The 6,397-nt window shown below is 32.6% G+C and overlaps 1 protein-coding gene across 1 annotated transcript in view; it reads right to left on the minus strand.

Moving 5' to 3' along the window:
* The window catches only part of LOC145283823 (protein phosphatase 1 regulatory subunit 3C-B-like), a 50,305-nt gene extending 44,263 nt beyond the window's left edge, over positions 1-6,042 (minus strand). The window contains exon 1 of the mRNA XM_080132917.1: positions 5,775-6,042. The gene's annotated coding sequence lies outside the window, so the exon portion shown is untranslated. The remainder of the gene's footprint in view (positions 1-5,774) is intronic.
* Positions 6,043-6,397: the final 355 nt, after the last annotated feature.

Here is a 6,397-nt window from a genome sequence, read left to right on the forward strand (position 1 = left end):
TAAGGTCACATATTAAGGTAATCATCCAGAGCCTATGTTGGACACATTTTTACAGCCATAAAATGTTTCAATCATAGTCATTTGTTTTTCTAGTTTTGCATATGAATTACAAAATATCTAATATTTTCCCTACAACCTCTGGCCTTGATGGAGGAAAGACTAGAACTTGCTATGATTTCAAATGATCTGAAATAACAGCAAGGGGAGACTTGATTCCAAATATTTCTCATATTTATATTTCTCCTTTATTTGGTTTTCATACATTAAGTAAATTCAGTGCATAAGGATTATTTGATACTGGAGGTATTTATAATCGTAAGGTTTTGGGCGAATATATATATATATATATATATATATATATATATATATATATAACACATACGGTCCTGGATATGACCTTAAACTATATCCGATGGTGAGGCCCCAGTTTGCGGGCTTTGGGGAGTGTGGAGCCACTCCTTAATTTCTATTGCTCCCAGGTCCACTCTAATTCGGTGTGATAGTAACTGTTAGGATCCCAACTATGGGTTAAATAGAAACCGACTGGAAAAAAATATACATATTCTATCAAAAACCTTTTCTTCACAGTCACTGGATTCGGCATTAAATGACCTAAAAAGGGTTGATATGCCGTAAAACAAAAACAACCAACACACACACACACACACACACTATGTATACTTATGTTCGTTTTTCTTTTTAATTTTTTAGTAAAGTCTTATTTGAGAATTTACTAAAGAAAAAGTAGATTCTGTTTGCTAATATTTTTTTTGAGTCTGATTAAGTTCTTAAACAATGTTTTACATTTTGCCATTTAATACATATCGCGGACTCTTCACCTTTCGATAGACATCTGTGCGGCCTATATGCAAGCGAGTCAGTACCAAGTTATTTTCGGCTTTTGGTGGTTTCAGTCAATGGTACGTTTAACATTCTGCTTGCATGAATGTAGCATTTTTTAAAAATCTTATTTGAATCTGTTCTTCGACGCCGTTTAAGTAAAAATTTGGTATATTTGCTTCATTTATTTGCTGCGACGTTTGTTTTTATCAACTAACTTCAAAGCCAACAATGGATTAAAATGGCCGATTGTGCAGATACCTTTGAAATTTATTTCGTAGCATTTACAGTGTCGAATAGAAAGTGACTTTGGACATGAAAATTTAAAAGCAACAGTAAAATAATGGCGTCGTCGTGCCTCTAAATTAAAATGAAAACATTTTTGTACCTGCACCTGATGTAGTAAAGAAAAAAATCCCAGATATTTTCTTATCAATGCAAGTAATTCAGACTTAGTAGAAAGAAATCGATCAAGGAAATATGCTGAACAGAGTTTTTACATGAAGAATGGTTAAACACGAAAGAAAATCTAAATTACCCCCACCCCTGTCACCCGTATAAAAAAGATGTAACTGCATTGCTATCCACGCTAACAGGTAAAAAAAATGTACTTCGGATGATGGCTAAATATAATCGCAATCAACAAGCTGTAAGAAGGTTTAAAAATAGAAAAGCTTAGGCAGTTATTAATAACACAACCGGCCTTAAGTATAAAGTTAAAGGAAGTATTATGGCAACACACGCTTTGCAAGAATCAGTTTGAACTTTCAATATATATATATATATATATATATATACACACACACACACTAGCACTTAAACCCGGCTTTGCTCGGGACCTATGTTCTGTTTATAACTTTATGTGCATATATATATATATAAGTTTGACTCATGTCCAGGTAATCTACATCTAAAATTTCAAGTGTTTAGACCCAAAATTGGCGGAGGAGTTTTAGAGTTTTCAAAGGTCAAATCGTTGAACTTTGACAGCCAAATTTCTGTCTGAAACCAATTAAGATTTTCCCAAATCTCAATATCCCTTATAGACCGAAAATTGACAGTAGTTTAGTAGGGAACACACAGATGCACACAAAATGTCATTTTTCTAGATATACATATAGATATATATAATGTTAATACTACAGATTAGGACTCATATTGACCTGAATGATTGTCATTTACATAATAGAGCGGAAATGGCCCAGCTGAAGTACAGACATTAGATTCAACAAATGTGATTTTTCCCCGACTTAAGGTTAGGGTCAATTACCCCTCCCCGTGTTAATTGGTTTTATTATTTTCGGTACTTGTGCAGAATACAGACCATGCTGTTTTTGGATAGGACTTAAGTTAAATTTTTAGGGTATCTTTCGTTTATTGTTAGGTGAAAGTACAAAATAGTTACCCCCCCCCCCACATCATAAGATTGGGTTTCTAAATAAAGTACTTCTACACTTTATCGCCGAAACTGGAGGCACCATTTTATTTCGTGCACCTGCCGTTAAAATCCGAGGGAGAAATCAGTATTTTAAACTATGGCAGAAGCATAAAATAAAAAAATTCAACTGGAAAACGATTGCTTCCGGAAAGAATAAATTAACCTAAAATTAAATGAAAAACTTTCCCGTTTTCATTTATTAAATCGAAACATTTCAAATTAAACAATTATCGATATATGTTCTCTTTCACGTTATTTACTTTTTTTTTCATAGTTCTTTCCAGAAGTAATTAATATCTAGTTTAATTTTTTTGTTATTTCTAACTTCAACCATAGTTTAAAATACTGATTTCTCCCTGATTCTAATCGGCAGGTGCTCGAAATAAAATAGCGTCTCCAGTTTCGGTGATAAAGTGTAGAAGCACCCTAAATAACGTTAGCATTGCAACACGGTCCATATTCTGCATAGGTACATAATTTTCGTCACAGATCAACAAATGAATCCATTTATATTTTAAGGACTTCTTTTCAACTTTACTTTTTTGCGTATGTGATGGGGGGGGGGGCAGTTTTTAAAACCATAACAACCAATCACCTACTTTTGTATTCGTATGCTGGTAATGTCCAAGATCAGTGCTCGGAAAAAAAAAATCAAGCTACCGGAAGTGGATACGGAACTCAACGGAGTCAAGATACGAAAAAAAAAAAAAATTGCTTTAATTTTAATACCGCTTGTGTTATAACCCCCCCCTAAAAAAAAAACATAATATCAAATAAAACAAATATTTGGTGCTTTTACACTATTGGAACGAAATTTTGTAGTGGATAAAGAGTTTTCAGATAAAACAATAATTACTACTGTTTTTGGTCAATTCTAATAATTTACAATGGTAACTTCCAAATTATGTAGTCGGAATTACCTGAATATTACCGAATTATTACCCCCCCCAAAAAAAACCCAACTTTAATCAGGTGAAAAATTTCGGCAATCTTGTTGAAATCGAAAATTACCTCCCTTTTCAACCGTATCTTACGATCGTTTTCATCAAATTCATTTTCTTTCATAAATTTTCTACCTTATCGATTTTCGTAATTTTTGGATATAATCATCTTAAAACGAGGAATACGTAGATACCATTATCATGTGAAATTCAGTATTACGATTTCCGAAATTTAATTTTAACACCCCCCCCCCCCGAAACAAAAAATATTAAGAGACTTTAATACATATATAATTAAATAAAATTTTATGTAATTTATATTAAATAATTTGTTTCGTCGTAAAGCGTTAAAATTATTTTTTTTTGAATAAAATTTTTTTTAATACAAGAAGCGTTTTTTTTATGCTAATGCACTTACTAATCCGCGCTATTTTTTAAAAATCGTATTTCCAAGTTTAAGTTTTTTTTTTTATTATTCAATTGTAAGGTTAAAGTACAGAGTAGGTACAAAACACCCCCCCTCCCCATGTTAAGAATGGCTTTTTAAATAACGTTATTATTTCAACACGGATCAATAAGTGCACGAGTACCTTTTGTTTAAAAGTAATTTCTTTGTTTCGTAATACAAGTGTAAAAAAAAAAAAAAAAAAAAAATTTTTCGTGTCTTGATTCCATGACTCCGTTCTATAACCAACCGTATCCACTTCAGGTAGCTTGAATTTTCCGAGTACTGATCTTGGACATTACCCATATGCTTTAGTGTAATCTGTCCCCACCCCCTCCATTTCAGTTCCGTAAAATAGTCATATTAATATGAATCCTGTTGTATAGACGGCTAAAAACGATTATACAGTCATCAAGTTGACGATGAAGTTGGAGATGAGTTTTCTTCCAATCAGTTGGTTGTCAGAAAAAAAAAAAAAAAATCCCAAGTAGTTATTACTCTGACTTGAACTATTACTGAATTCAGATCGCAGAACCATCGACGCACGACGCATGGATAACGCTATCCCCCACCCCCTCGACAGGTCACCTTAGAACCCATATGTTTACATTTTCCTAGGAATGGTAACACTCGATATGCCTCGCCAATAAATTATAAGTTTTAACTTGAATCAAAGGATTTTTTCTTGACTTGAATAATAATTTTTTGTTGCTTTTTATTAGTTACACTGCGCAAAAGCAATCTTCACAAAATCGATGTCAGAGTTTGTGTTAAGTAAGCAGTACAAGTAGTGAGTGCGTTCCAGATGTTTTTCCCCACCATGTGTCAGCATCATCGATAATTTAACAAATTAAAGTAAAGATGGAATCCCTTTTGAAATATCAGTTGAGACTCTGGGATTGGATAAACTGACGAAGAAATTATTCATTTTGAAATTGTAGTAAGAGGTTAATGAAGGCGTAGAAATTGTAAAGATTGTTTTGAAATTTAAAACATTTCGTGTCACATGTAAATAATGTTGACGAAAAAAAAGTTTATTGGATTGGGTTATTACTAGGGATAGGACAACAGCATATTCTTTTCATTGTTTTGACTCTCGAGTGTGTATGCGTTGATATCTTATATGCTTTTATATAAAGTGATGTATGTGGTTCTCGGTTGATTAACTGTGTCGGATATATACTCGAGAGTCAAAACAGTAAACACTGATAAGAATATTCTGTTGTCATAGCCCTAATTATTACATTTTTTTTTGTGCTAATGAATGCAGAGTGTGACCCACGCTATTTTTTTAAAAATCGTATTTCCACGTTTAATTAAACTTTTTTTTATTCAATTGTAAGATTAAAGTACAGAATAGGTACACCCTCCCCATGTTAAGAATGGCTTTTTAAATAAAAACGTTATTTCAGCACGGATCACTCTCTGCATGAGTACAAAAAAAAAATAAAAAATAAAAATATAATAAATAAAATCGAGTCAATAAATACAAGGCAAAATTTTAAAATGTTCAAGACAAAACTTTAACCCAATATATTTGACAAGTATTAAAATGCCGAAAATGTGCTCGTAAACAAAGAGGGAGGCGAACTGTCTACGCAGTATTTGAACCGAAATGTATTTTACATTTTTATCTTGGGGGGGGGGGGGGGGGGAAATCTCAGAAAATTACTGAAATAGTATGTGTAAAAATTATCTACACTGTAAAACAAGTATATGAGCTTTAAAAAAAAAAAAAAAAATTAAAAAACATGTTTTAGGACCTAAACAAGAATGAACAGATTTAAAACATTGTGTCACAACATAAAACCCGCAATGAATGAATGGGGGGGGGGGGAGAGTGAAAGGGACAACGCATTCGCATTCCTATTAAAATATTTTACTTTGACAATGTAACAGTTGATGACAAAAAATGATGCAAGACAAACGAACTTTCAGTTTCGTCTTGATTGGAAGAATGTTTAGCAAAACGTCCGCCGATTATTGGTTAAGACAAAAAAAAAAAATAATAATATTTAAACTTTATCAAAAAAAATAGAGAAAGTCTTTTTGTACCGAATAAATCTTTTTTTTTTTTTTTTTTTATAAAAAAAAAGGGATAAAAACTTACCTTGGACAAGTATTGTCGCATATATAATTTAGTCCTTACCGGCGAACACGTTATAAAAAAAAACAAAAAAAAAAACAAAAACAAAAATCAAAACAAAACGAACACCATCATCCACCGTTATCCCACAGCTGTGCCTTCCTACTCTCTCACTAAACTGTGCTCAACTGACAATGTAAGGCTTGCTGAATGTTGGCTTGCTGGAATCTGTTCACGTGCTTTATCCCTTCCATCCAATCAGAAACCAAAAGGCACATGATAATACAAGTGGGGCGCATGTAACGAGTGAAAACGCTGCCAGATCTGGCGACCGACCGGCTGATAAACCGGTTGAATTGTGAGCAACAGGCAGAGAAAGAGTGTGAGAGGGGGGAATCTTTTGTGTGTGTGTGTGTGTGTGTATATATATATAAAATAAAAATTATATATATATATATATATATATATATATATATATATATATATATATATATATTATTAGTTCTCTTATTCTTTTAGTTACCAAGGCTTGTTTATATATATAACTTGGTACTCATGCATGCACGTATTGATCCGTGCTGAAATAATAACGTTATTATTTAAAAAGCCATTCTTAACACGGGGAGGAGAAGGTGTTTTGTACCTAC

This window comes from Euprymna scolopes, chromosome 8, assembly GCF_053919585.1.
Source record: "Euprymna scolopes isolate OS-2025 chromosome 8, ASM5391958v1, whole genome shotgun sequence".
In the NCBI taxonomy this organism is placed as follows: domain Eukaryota; kingdom Metazoa; phylum Mollusca; class Cephalopoda; order Sepiida; family Sepiolidae; genus Euprymna; species Euprymna scolopes.